This window comes from Chionomys nivalis, chromosome 2 (assembly GCF_950005125.1).
Source record: "Chionomys nivalis chromosome 2, mChiNiv1.1, whole genome shotgun sequence".
NCBI lineage: Eukaryota > Metazoa > Chordata > Mammalia > Rodentia > Cricetidae > Chionomys > Chionomys nivalis.
This window is the reverse complement of record NC_080087.1, coordinates 68,665,808-68,676,950: the sequence shown is the minus strand read 5'-3', so window position 1 is coordinate 68,676,950 and position 11,143 is coordinate 68,665,808. Positions and strand designations below refer to the sequence as shown.

Below are 11,143 nucleotides of genomic sequence, written 5' to 3'. Positions count from 1 at the left end.
AAACGGAGAAAGCACACATTGGAGACTTAATAGCCCACCTGAAAGCTTTAGAAAAAAAAGAAGCAGACTCACCTAGGAGAAGTAGAAGACTGGAAATAATCAAATTGAGGTCTGAAATCAACAAAATATAAACACAGAAAACAATCCAAAGAATCAATGAAACAAAAAGCTGGTTCTTGGAGAAAATCAATAAGATTGATAAACCCCTATCCAAACTAATCAAACGGCGGAGAGAGAATACGCAAATTAACAAAATCAGAAACGAAAAGGGAGACATAACCACAGACACAGAGGAAATTCAGAGAATCATTAGATCTTACTACAAAAACCTGTATGCCACAAAATTGGAAAATGTAAAAGAAATGGACACTTTTTTAGATAAGTACCATATACCAAAGTTAAACCAGGACCAGGTGAACAATCTAAATAGACCTGTTAGTCGCGAAGAATTAGAAGTTGTTATAAAAAGCCTCCCCACCAAAAAAAGCCCAGGTCCAGACGGCTTCAATGCAGAATTCTACCAGAACTTCCAAGAAGACCTAATACCTATACTTCTTAATGTATTTCACAATATAGAAACAGAGAAGCCATTGCCAAATTCCTTTTATGAAGCTGCAGTTACTCTGATACCAAAACCACACAAAGACCCAACCAAGAAAGAGAACTACAGGCCAATCTCACTCATGAACATCGACGCAAAAATACTCAATAAAATACTGGCAAACCGTATCCAAGAACACATTAGAAAAATTATCCATTATGATCAAGTAGGCTTCATACATGTATTTCTTATGTATAATATTCATACAGTTCCATCCAGGTGGAACTGACAAAGGAATAAAGATGAGAACAGAATGAAGCAGACACTGACAGGATTATGGAAACCTCATCCATCAAAGAACTGATTGCAGAGTCTACTACCTGACCTAGTCACAGCCTTGGGAAAGTCAGAGCCCAGTGCCTGGAGAGGGCAATTTCCCTTCCTATGGGGCTGTGTCAGTACAATTGTGTCATGCAGAATGCCTGCCTCCAGAGGCCACACCATGTGTTTCCTTTCCCTCCAGGAAGTCTCTGAACCTCTGCCCATGAACACAGTAGCAGCTTCCAGGAGGAGATGCCATGACCTTCACCTTCACAGCCCTGCTCTGTGTGGGTGAGATGTGGAGATGGGGAGGGGATACTGTGGTCGAGAATTGTTGCTGCCCCACAGCTCAGCATTGGCCCATCAGGAAAGCCCAGGGTGTCAGGAGGTCCTGCAGAGAGGAGGACCTGCTCAAGATTCAGGGACAAACCTCTCAAAGGGAACTCTCTTCCAGGCTGACTCTGGACCTTGGGACCCTAGTTCTGGCAGGTAAGTGTATGCAAATGTCCTGACCTGCACTTCCCATCATTCCTGAAGCCATGATGGGGTGTGAGGCTTAAAAATGAAACATGTGCTAAACCTGGGAACAGCTGCAGGATTGGGGTTGAGGCGTACAATCTAAGGATGGCTCTCCTGGATCATAACTGTTCATTTTCTTGCAGGGATTCTCCCTAAACCTATCCTCAGAATACAGCCAGACTCTGTAGTCTCTGAGGACCTTCTTGTGTGAGGAAACCACAGGAGCCAGTCTGTATAAAGATGGAAATCAACATTTAAGGCACACAGAGATTCCACAGAATTCTATGGACAAGGCTGTATTCACCATCTCAAACATAGAATATCACAAGCAGGGAGATATAGCTGTCAGTATCAGATACGTGATGGATGGTCAGGACACAGTGACTTCCTGGAACTGGTGGTTACAAGTGAGAGGACACACAGGGTTCACAGCCTTGGGCTTGACTGTAAAGAAGTGGATCTGTTCAAAAGAATTCCCTCCAACACTATGTAAGACAATGAGCCCTTGAGGACATTTAACTGATTCCACTTGCTCTCCTAGGAGTCTATAGGAAACCCAGGCTGTCAGCCCTGCCCAGCCCTTTGGTGATTGATGGAGGGAAAGTCACCCTCCAGTATTTCTCAGAGCAGCGATATGACAGGTTTGTTCTGACGAAGGAAGTACCAAAGAAGCTCTCCTGAACATCAGACTCACAGTATAAAAACTCTATTAGACAGTTCCAGGCTCTGTTCTCTGTGGGCCCTGTAACTTCCAGCCAATGGTGGACATTTAGATACTACAGCTTTAACAAGCACAGCCACTGGTGTGGTCAGAGCCTAGTGACCTCCTGGAGCTCCTGTTCTCAGGGGAGGAATCCCAGGCTTCCCCTAGGATGATGTTGGAATGATACAGGTGTACAAAGAGGTCTTGGTGTGTGGTGTATTGAGAAGTCAGGGCTCTTGAACCCATTGACATAGAGCAAGGGAAACAGGGGACACAAGATACAGAATCCAAGGCAGAGTATGATAGTAAAGCCAGGAGGTCCAGGACTTTCCCTGTGCCACTTTTGGACAAACTCGCCTTCTTCTCTCCTAATTCCTTGCAGGCACCCTCCACAAACCCACCATTAAGGCTGAGCCAGGATCAGTGATTGCTTAGGGAAGTGCTGTGTGTCAGGGGACCCAGGAAGCAGAAATACATGTTCTGCATAAAGAAGGAAGCAAAAGTCCCTGGGACACAAAGATCGCAGAGAAGCCAGAGAACCAAAGCCAATTTTTCCATCCCTTCTGTGACCCACCAACATGTGGGGCAATATCATTGCTACTGTTACAGCTCAGCTGGCTGGTTAGAGCGCAGTGACACCCTGGAGCTGGTGGTGACAGGTGAGGGGACAATCAGGGTCTTGACCCCAGGCTTGCTCTCTAGAGTACTTCCCTCCCACAGCCTAGCCCTGGAGAATATGATGGCTGTGTGAGCCCACATAACGTTTGACTCCTTCTATCCTAGGAATCTACAACAGTAAACCCATCCTGTCAGCCCATCCCAAACCTGTGGTTACGTCAGGAGGGAACATGACGCTCTGTTGTACTTCATTGTGGGCATATAAAAAGTTCATTCTCACTAAGGAAGATCAGAAGTTCCTCAGCTCCTTGAATTCACAGTACATACATCATATTAAGCAGTACCAAGCCTTGTTCTCTATAAATCATGTAACACCAGACTACAGAGGGACATTCAGATGTTATGGTTACTACGAGTATACCCTACAGGTGTGGTCAGTACCCAGTGACCCCCCTGTAGTGATGAGGCGAGCAGGCCTGCGTTTGCTCACCCAGCTCCCGCACGGCTAGTTTTACACCCAAAATAATAACACACAAACTGTATTCATTTAAACACTGCTTGACCCATTAGCTCTAGCCTCTTACTGGCTAATTCTCACATCTTGATTAACCCATTTCTAATAATCTGTGTAGCACCACAAGGTGGTGACTTAACGGGAAGGATCTTAACCTGCGTCTGCCACATCCATGGCTGTCCCGCCTGTGTGACAAAATGCCTCTCAGGTGGTGGCCGTCTCAAAATGAGGGGCTCGTGCTTCCCGGAGCTTGGCCCCCGGTGGTTCCCTGGCAGTCTGCTCGAGTTGAGGTGCCTGATCAGCCTCAACGATCTCGTTCACTTTGTTCCTGGCGATGGTTTCTTGCATTGACTCTGCTTCTGTTCTATTTTTCTCTTGACAAAAACTTAATCTGTTTAAGGAACCAGGAAGCATTTCCAACGGCTCCTTGAATATGGAGGAACTGATGCGTTAGTTCCCTCCTTTGATTCAGGCCATTAATGTTATGATTAAAATTCCAGCTCGCTCTCTAGGGGAATTTATAGATACCCTAGAACAGAAAGAGCCCATGATAGGAGATTTGGTAGAATATGGGTAAATTATGAAGGAAAATGTATGGAATGGCATGAGTTACCATTTATGGAGAGGCTAGCCAGAATGAGAAACCCCTGGTGCATTTTAGATAGGAAAGAAAGGCAGGCTATTCTTGATAACATGAAGTCAGTCATTCAATATTGGAACAAACCCTGGGGGTGGAATCCTGAAGAATGGTGTTTGGGTTACCTTGGTTACCTCGAGAGCAGATATGATTTAGGGCCATGAGAAAGCACAGGTAGTTAGTGGTGTGAGACGAATTTCAGAGAAAAGCTCTGCCCACCTGGCCCTGACCACAAGACTTGCTGAGAATAATCAATTGTTTGTAATCATTTTTCTATGGAAACTTTTATGTCTGCCAACTTCCTTCTGTAATCTCTTAAAAGTGATGCTTAAATTTTAGTAAAGTTGCAGCAGATTCAAATCTCATTAGAGTTGTGTCTGTCTGTCATTCGCCGAATCCTGGGTTCTCCTAAGCCTTCACCCCTGTTCTCCCTCGGTCTTCGATCTCCAAGAGAGTCAGTCCGCGGCATGCGTCCATCTTGGAGAGGAGAACTATAGTGTCTGCCTCACTGCCTTCTTTCTCCCAGCATTCTGTTCTGTCTACTCCGCCTATCTAAGCTGCTGTCCTATCAAAAGCCAAGGCAGTTTCTTTATTAACCAATGAAAGTAACACATAGGCAGATGACCCATCTACATCAACCTCCTGGAAATACACATCTCAGGTGAGTCAACACCATCACTGACTAATAATTTATTGAGATCCTAAGCTCTTTGCCATGCACCTGTCCCACTGGGTAGTTGCATGTAGAGAGAGGAAAAAGAAGAGCCTGATGACTGAGCCAGAGCCCCACCCCTGGGGAGAGCAGTGACATGTGCTGGATACTGGGAGGAGTCAAATGTTTGACATAAACCAGGTACTCAACCACTAGTCTGTCCCCTTCCCTCTAGGCCTGGCCAGGAAGCCCTGCCTACTGACTCATCAAGGACCCTGGAAAGAACCTCACCCTGAAGTGTTGGTCTGACATCAACTATGACAGATTTGCTCTATACAAGGTGGGGGGAACTGACTTCATCCAGCACTATGGGGTGAGGACCCAGGCTAGCCTCTCCTTGGACAACTTCACACTGGGCTCTGTGAGCAGCTCCACTGGAGGCCAATACAGATGCTACAGTGCACACAACCTCTAAGTGATCAGCCTCCAGTGACCCCCTGGACATCCTGATCTCGGGTGAGGAATAGATTCCCTCAGATACCAAACCCCTGCATGAGCTCTCATGGGGGAGTTAAGGAGGTGATGCTGGGAAGATGGACAGGAACTTCATTTGGGGACAGAAACAAAGACAAAGGAGCAGAAGAGGGGTTTGGTCAGAAAAAAGATACAGAGACCCTGTGATCAGGGCAGATTCAGGTAAGGATTCAGCTCAGAACATTGAAGGCAGCCTCTCATCGTCCCTCTTCTCTTTAGGACAGCTTCCTGTCATTCCTTCCCTCTCAGCGAAACCTAACTCCACAGTACACTCAGGAAACAATGTGAGCCTAATCTGACAGTTGCCATACATGGTGGACACTTTCATTCTGTCCAAAGAGGGAGCAGCACACCAACCACAGCGACTGAAACCAAAGTTGCTAATTTGGGGGTTCCAAGCAGAATTATTTATGAGGGCTGTGAACTCTTCAATCTCAGGCACCTACAGGTGCTATGCATCTCAAGAGCCATCTCTCTACCTGTTGTCGTATGCCAGTGCCCCTGTGGAGATCACTGTCTCAGGTGAGGTGACCCTGACTCCTCAGGGTGGCTTCCTATCTAAACCCTAGGAGAGCCCTTGAGAGGCGATATTAAGGGGACAATGGGAAGAGTTAGTAAGAAGACACCTTCCCTGACAGAGATGCGGATGCCATCAGGGGCCCCTCAAGTAATGTCCATGACTTGCTCTATTGCAATCTAGAATTGTAGTAGACAATGTGGGGATCTTGAGTAAGTTACAGGACAGATATAGAAGAATGAGCAGAGGCAGGTTCCTGGGTTAGCATCTAAAACTCACCCCCTCTTATTCTTTTTCCTAGGACCCATTAAAGCCTCCAGCCTGCCACCCCTAAGGCCTGTGCCAAAAGCTGGTGAGTATCAGGCACCTCCATGCAGTGAGAATGCTCCATCCCCAGGTAACCTGCCAGTTCTTATCTCAGAAAAGTCCTCATTTCTCTGTCACTTCAGCTGGTGAGTGTGGGAGGCAAACAGAGATCCCAACAGAGGCGTCTGAATCCCAGGGTTTAGACAAAAGGTGGCATCCAGGGAGAGGTGATTAGGGTCAGGTACATGAGTAGGAGAACAGAAACAGGGACCCAGACACTCACCTCCCCATCCTGCCACAAAGGTCATGAGATTACACTTCTCAGCTATATGGAGTCAGGCCCCAGAACAGTAGGTAAAATTCCTGTTGTAATGTGGGGTTCAGATGGACAATAGCTAGTTGTGGACTTGATACACCTGCTTCTGGAAATACTGACAAATTCTCCGCTCTTTGGGCTGCTGCTAAACGTACTGCATGACTTGGCTCTTTGGAAACTATTTCCTATGGTGAGATGCCTTGCTCATCCTTGATGCAGAGGGGAGGAACTTGGTCCTTCCTTAACTTGATATGTCATTTTTTGTGCATTTCCATGGAAGACCTTACCCCATCTGAATGGAGATGGAGGAGCGGTGGAAGAGGTTGTGAGAACAGAACAGAAGGGAGTGTGGGGGAGGTCACAGGAGGAGAGGAGCAGAGGAAATTGGTTGGTATATAAAATAAATTTTAAGAAGTGATGAGAAAAAGAGAGAATGTGGCCCAGACCTTGAAGTTTCTTTCAGTGCTGGCCATGGCTGTGACTTCTGACAAAATAATCCTCCGTAACCTGGTTCTCTGAGGATCCGTCCCACAGTGGAAGTGACATGGGCAATAGTGAGGCACAGAGCCATGGCAGAGAATTCAGACTCCTTCCCTCTAGCTCATGGGGCATAGCTCTAGTATTCTCCAGTGCATTCTGTGACCTCTACTCTCAGGGGTTCCTACACATGTATGGATACCTCAACTCATCTCTGTATCTGTTATTATGTGACAGTACCATTGTGGAAGTCATGGTCCCAGGTGAGGTGATCCAGATCCTTATGAGCTAAAGGGGTATCTCAGCAACCTCCATGTACAGAAATAATTGACTTGGTTGAGGTTGTAAATGCTACAGAGGGTCAGTAAGATGAATATTCACCCTCATGATGGTGGAGGCCAATATGGAATGCTCACTATGAATCCTGCTAATGAAACTGAGAAGATTTCAAGAAGTCTGAAAGAGCATCTTGGAGAGGCCACAGATGTATATATGCCTCTAAACAGAAACAAGTCCTCAGTGACAACTTTTGCTCATCACCCTCCGCTTACCAGTATTCAGAGACCCATACTTGATGAGCATCCATGGCCCACAGTGTCTCCAGGGGAGGAGGTAGCCTTGCTATAATAAGTACAAACCCTGCTATACTCTCCTTCTATTCAAAACAGGTTCATATCCACAGATAGCTCAATCCTTCAAGACAGAATTCTTTAGGAGAATCTGAACATAACAGTGATCACATTAAGCAAATTAAAATCCAGCAGTCTCAATAAAAATAAATTGTTTTGACATTTCACTTCAAGGGGAAATAGAGAAAATGAGACTATATGAGTTCACCTTTTTTGGTGATCTGGCAGCTAAGAATGTCTGCTTCCTGCCCTTAGTGTGCTCATCTGAACAAGAGAAGTTTTGGGGATAGGAACTGCAGGAACTCCCACCACAGACTTGTGGGTCTCCTAAAGTGATGAGAGACCTGCACCATTCTTTCTTTATGTTATAGTCTGTCCTGTTGTTTGCCTCAATAACTACTATTTTTAAAATGACAAATAATGCTGCTATGAACACAGTTGAACAAATACTTTTGTAGTATGATAGGGCATCTCTTGGGTATATTCCCAAGAGTGGTATTGCTGGGTCCTGGGGTAGGTTGAAACCAAATTTCCTGAGAAACCGCCACACTGCTTTCCATAGTGGTTGTACAAGTTTGCATTCCCACCAGCAATGGATGAGTGTACCCCTTACTCCACATCCTCTCCAGCAAAGGCTATCGTTGGTGTTTTTGATTTTAGCCATTCTGACAGGTGTAAGATGGTATCTCCAAGTTGTTTTGGTTTGAATTTCCCTGATCGCTAAGGAGGTTGAGCCTGACCTTAAGTGTCTTTTGGCCATTTGAACTTCTTCTGTTGAGAATTCTCTGTTCAGTTCAGTGCCCCATTTTTTAATTGGGTTAATTATCCTTTTAAAGTCTAGTTTCTTGAGTTCTTTATATATTTTGGAGATCAGACCTTTGTCTGTTGTGGGGTTGGTGAAGATCTTCTCCCAGTCAGTAGGCTGCCTTTTTGTCTTAGTGACAGTGTCCTTTGCTTTACAGAAGCTTCTCAGTTTCAGGAGGTTCCATTTATTCAATATTGCCCTTAATGTCTGTGCTGCTGGGGTTATATGTAGGAAGTGGCCTCCTGTGCCCATATGTTGTAGCATTATTTGTAATAGCCAGAACCTGGAAACAACCTAGATGCCCTTCCACGGAAGAATGGATGAAGAAAGTGTGGAATATATACACATTAGAGTACTACTCAGCGGTAAAAAACAATGACTTCTTGAATTTTGCATGCAAATGGATGGAAATAGAAAACACTATCCTGAGTGAGGTAACCCAAATCCAAAAAGATGAATATGGGATGTACTCACTCATAATTGGTTTTTAGCCCTAAATATAGGACATTGAGCCTATAATTCGCGATCCTAGAGAAGCTAAATAAGAAGGTGAACCCAAAGGAAAACATACAGTTATCCTCCTGGTTATTGGAAGTAGACAAGATTACTGGGCAAAAATTGGGAACTGGGGAGTGGGGTGGGATGGGGGAAGGGGAGACGGGGAGAGAAAAATGAGAAGGGGAGAATGGGGAGAGCTTGGGGGAATGGGATGGTTGGGATAATGGAAGGATGGATATGGGAGCAGGGAAATCTATTTCTTAATTAAGGGAGCCATTTTAGGGTTGGCAAGAGCCTTGACTCTAGAAGTGTTCCCAGGGATCCAGAGAGATGTACCCAACTAGGTCCTTGGGCAGCTGAGGAGAGAGAACCTGAAATGACCCGATTCTATAACCATACTAATGAATATCTTGCATATCACCATACAACCTTCATCTGGCAATGGATGGAGATAGAGACAGAGGCCCACATTGGAGCAATGGACTGAGATCCCAAGGCCCCAATGAAGAGCAGAAGGAGGGAGAACATGAGCAAGGAAGTCAAGACCTTGAGGGGGGTACCCACCCACTGAGACGGTGGGGCTAACCTATTGGGAGCTCACCAAGGCCAGCTGGACTGGGACTGAATAAGCATGGGATAAAACCGGACTCTCTGAATATGGTGGACAATGAGGGCTGCTGAGAAGCCAAGGACAATGGCACTGAGTTTTGACCCTACTGCATGTACTGGCTTTGTGGGAGCCTAGCAGGTTTGGATGTTCACCTTCCTAGACCTGGATGGACGGGGGAGGACCTTGGACTTCCCACAGGGCTGGGAACCCTGACTGTTCTTTGGAAGGGAGAGGGACGGTGAGGGGAGTGGGGTGTGGGGAGTGGGGGGAGGGGGAGGGAAAAGGGTGGCAGGGAGTAGGCGGAAATTTTTAATAAAAGAAATTTAATTAAAAAAAAAAGAAAAGAAACCTAGGGGAAAAAAATAAAATGACAAAAGTTAAGATTAGGTGTATCAGTTTTGGGAACTTTGCTTAGTGTGAGATAGCCATGCCATGGAGGAAACTATTATGTGAAAGCCCATGAATTATCATGCACTCTCATGGTACACACACACACCACCACCACCACCACCACCACCACCACCACCACCACCACCACCACCACCTTTAGAAAGACAGGACTGCAAGAAACTCTACATGACTCTTCTCTACACCTTGGTCCTGCATTATTTAAATAATATATGAAAAAAACAGATGGTGACCAATATACATCAGAAGGATTTGTTTCTACATGAACTGGGCATAGAGAAATTTCTTGGTCTGATTTGAGAAGGAACATCTGGAAAAGTTTAGTAACAAGACACAAGTTCTCAACTTTAGCTGAAACTATATCTCATCACTGAAACTATAAACAAGTTTCTCCTCACCCACCCCCAACATGGTCCATGAGTACTCAGAAGAGATCAGGGGAATATTCAGATCAAAGGAGAGATGGGAGCATCAAAGTATGAGAATAGAAAAAAATTCACCAAAAACACACACTTAGAAAATCATTACAAACTGAAGATGTGTTTCCAGACAACTTCTGCTGAGTTCACCAGAGACACCACACTCAGAATGGTCCTGTGGCTGCTCAGGACAGTGACTCAGGAACGATGTCTGTTAATGTATTCTACCCTGAATTTTCAGTTTTCACTGGTGTTTCAAGGTGGAGCTAAAGAAAATAATAAGAATAAGAGAGGGAACCTAGCTATGCAGAGAAAAACAGATTCATTCCAGAACTTTATTAGTTTATAGGATGGTAATGATGGGTATTTACATTAAATAATGAATCAGAACACAGAAAAGACCCTCAGATCATATGCCTACAGCATAGTCTTCTTCTCTTCACAAGATCATTGAAAACTGTCAGTTCCTCCTAGAACATGCCCAAACCAAAGACAGTTGAATAAAGATATTCAAACTCAAAGCACTGAAAACATAGGGGCCAAGTTTTGTCTGGGGATTGTAGGGGTCCTTGGTGGACATTCAGTCATCATGGGGACATTTAGTTATCTTGGAATCATTTAGTTTTCTTGAGGTAATTTTGACCATCATTAAACTCTGTAACTTCTTTCTCTACAACCACAGCCTCAGAGAAACGGGATCACACAGTGGAGAATCTCATCAGGATGGGATTTGCTGTCATGATTCTCATAGTCCTTGGGATTCTGGTCTTTGAGGCTTGGGGCAGCCAGAGACAAAGCCAATGTGCAGTTCGGATGTAACCAGAAGAAAAAGAAGTAAATATCTCATGGATACACACCATGTGAAATAAATCTAATGATCCAGGTTTTCTGTAAAAATACAGTTATTGTGCTGAGGAACTGCTGTGAAAGAATGTCCAGGGAGCAAATGTGTTTTGCATGCAGAAGAAGGTGTGAGTGTTGGGTGCAGAGGAAGGTGTGAGTGTTGGGTGCAGAGGAAGGTGTGACACTGGTAGGCCCATGGAAGGAAATGTGTCGTGGTCTTGATATCATGATGTCTAGAGTAAACTCTAGAAATTGATACTCTAATAATTGCTATAT

General features: G+C 45.0%; 1 pseudogene; it reads left to right on the top strand.

The window, feature by feature from the left end:
• Positions 1–1,119: 1,119 nt before the first annotated feature.
• Positions 1,120–10,843, top strand: LOC130868016 (leukocyte immunoglobulin-like receptor subfamily B member 3; annotated as a pseudogene).
• The last annotated feature ends 300 nt before the right edge of the window (positions 10,844–11,143 follow it).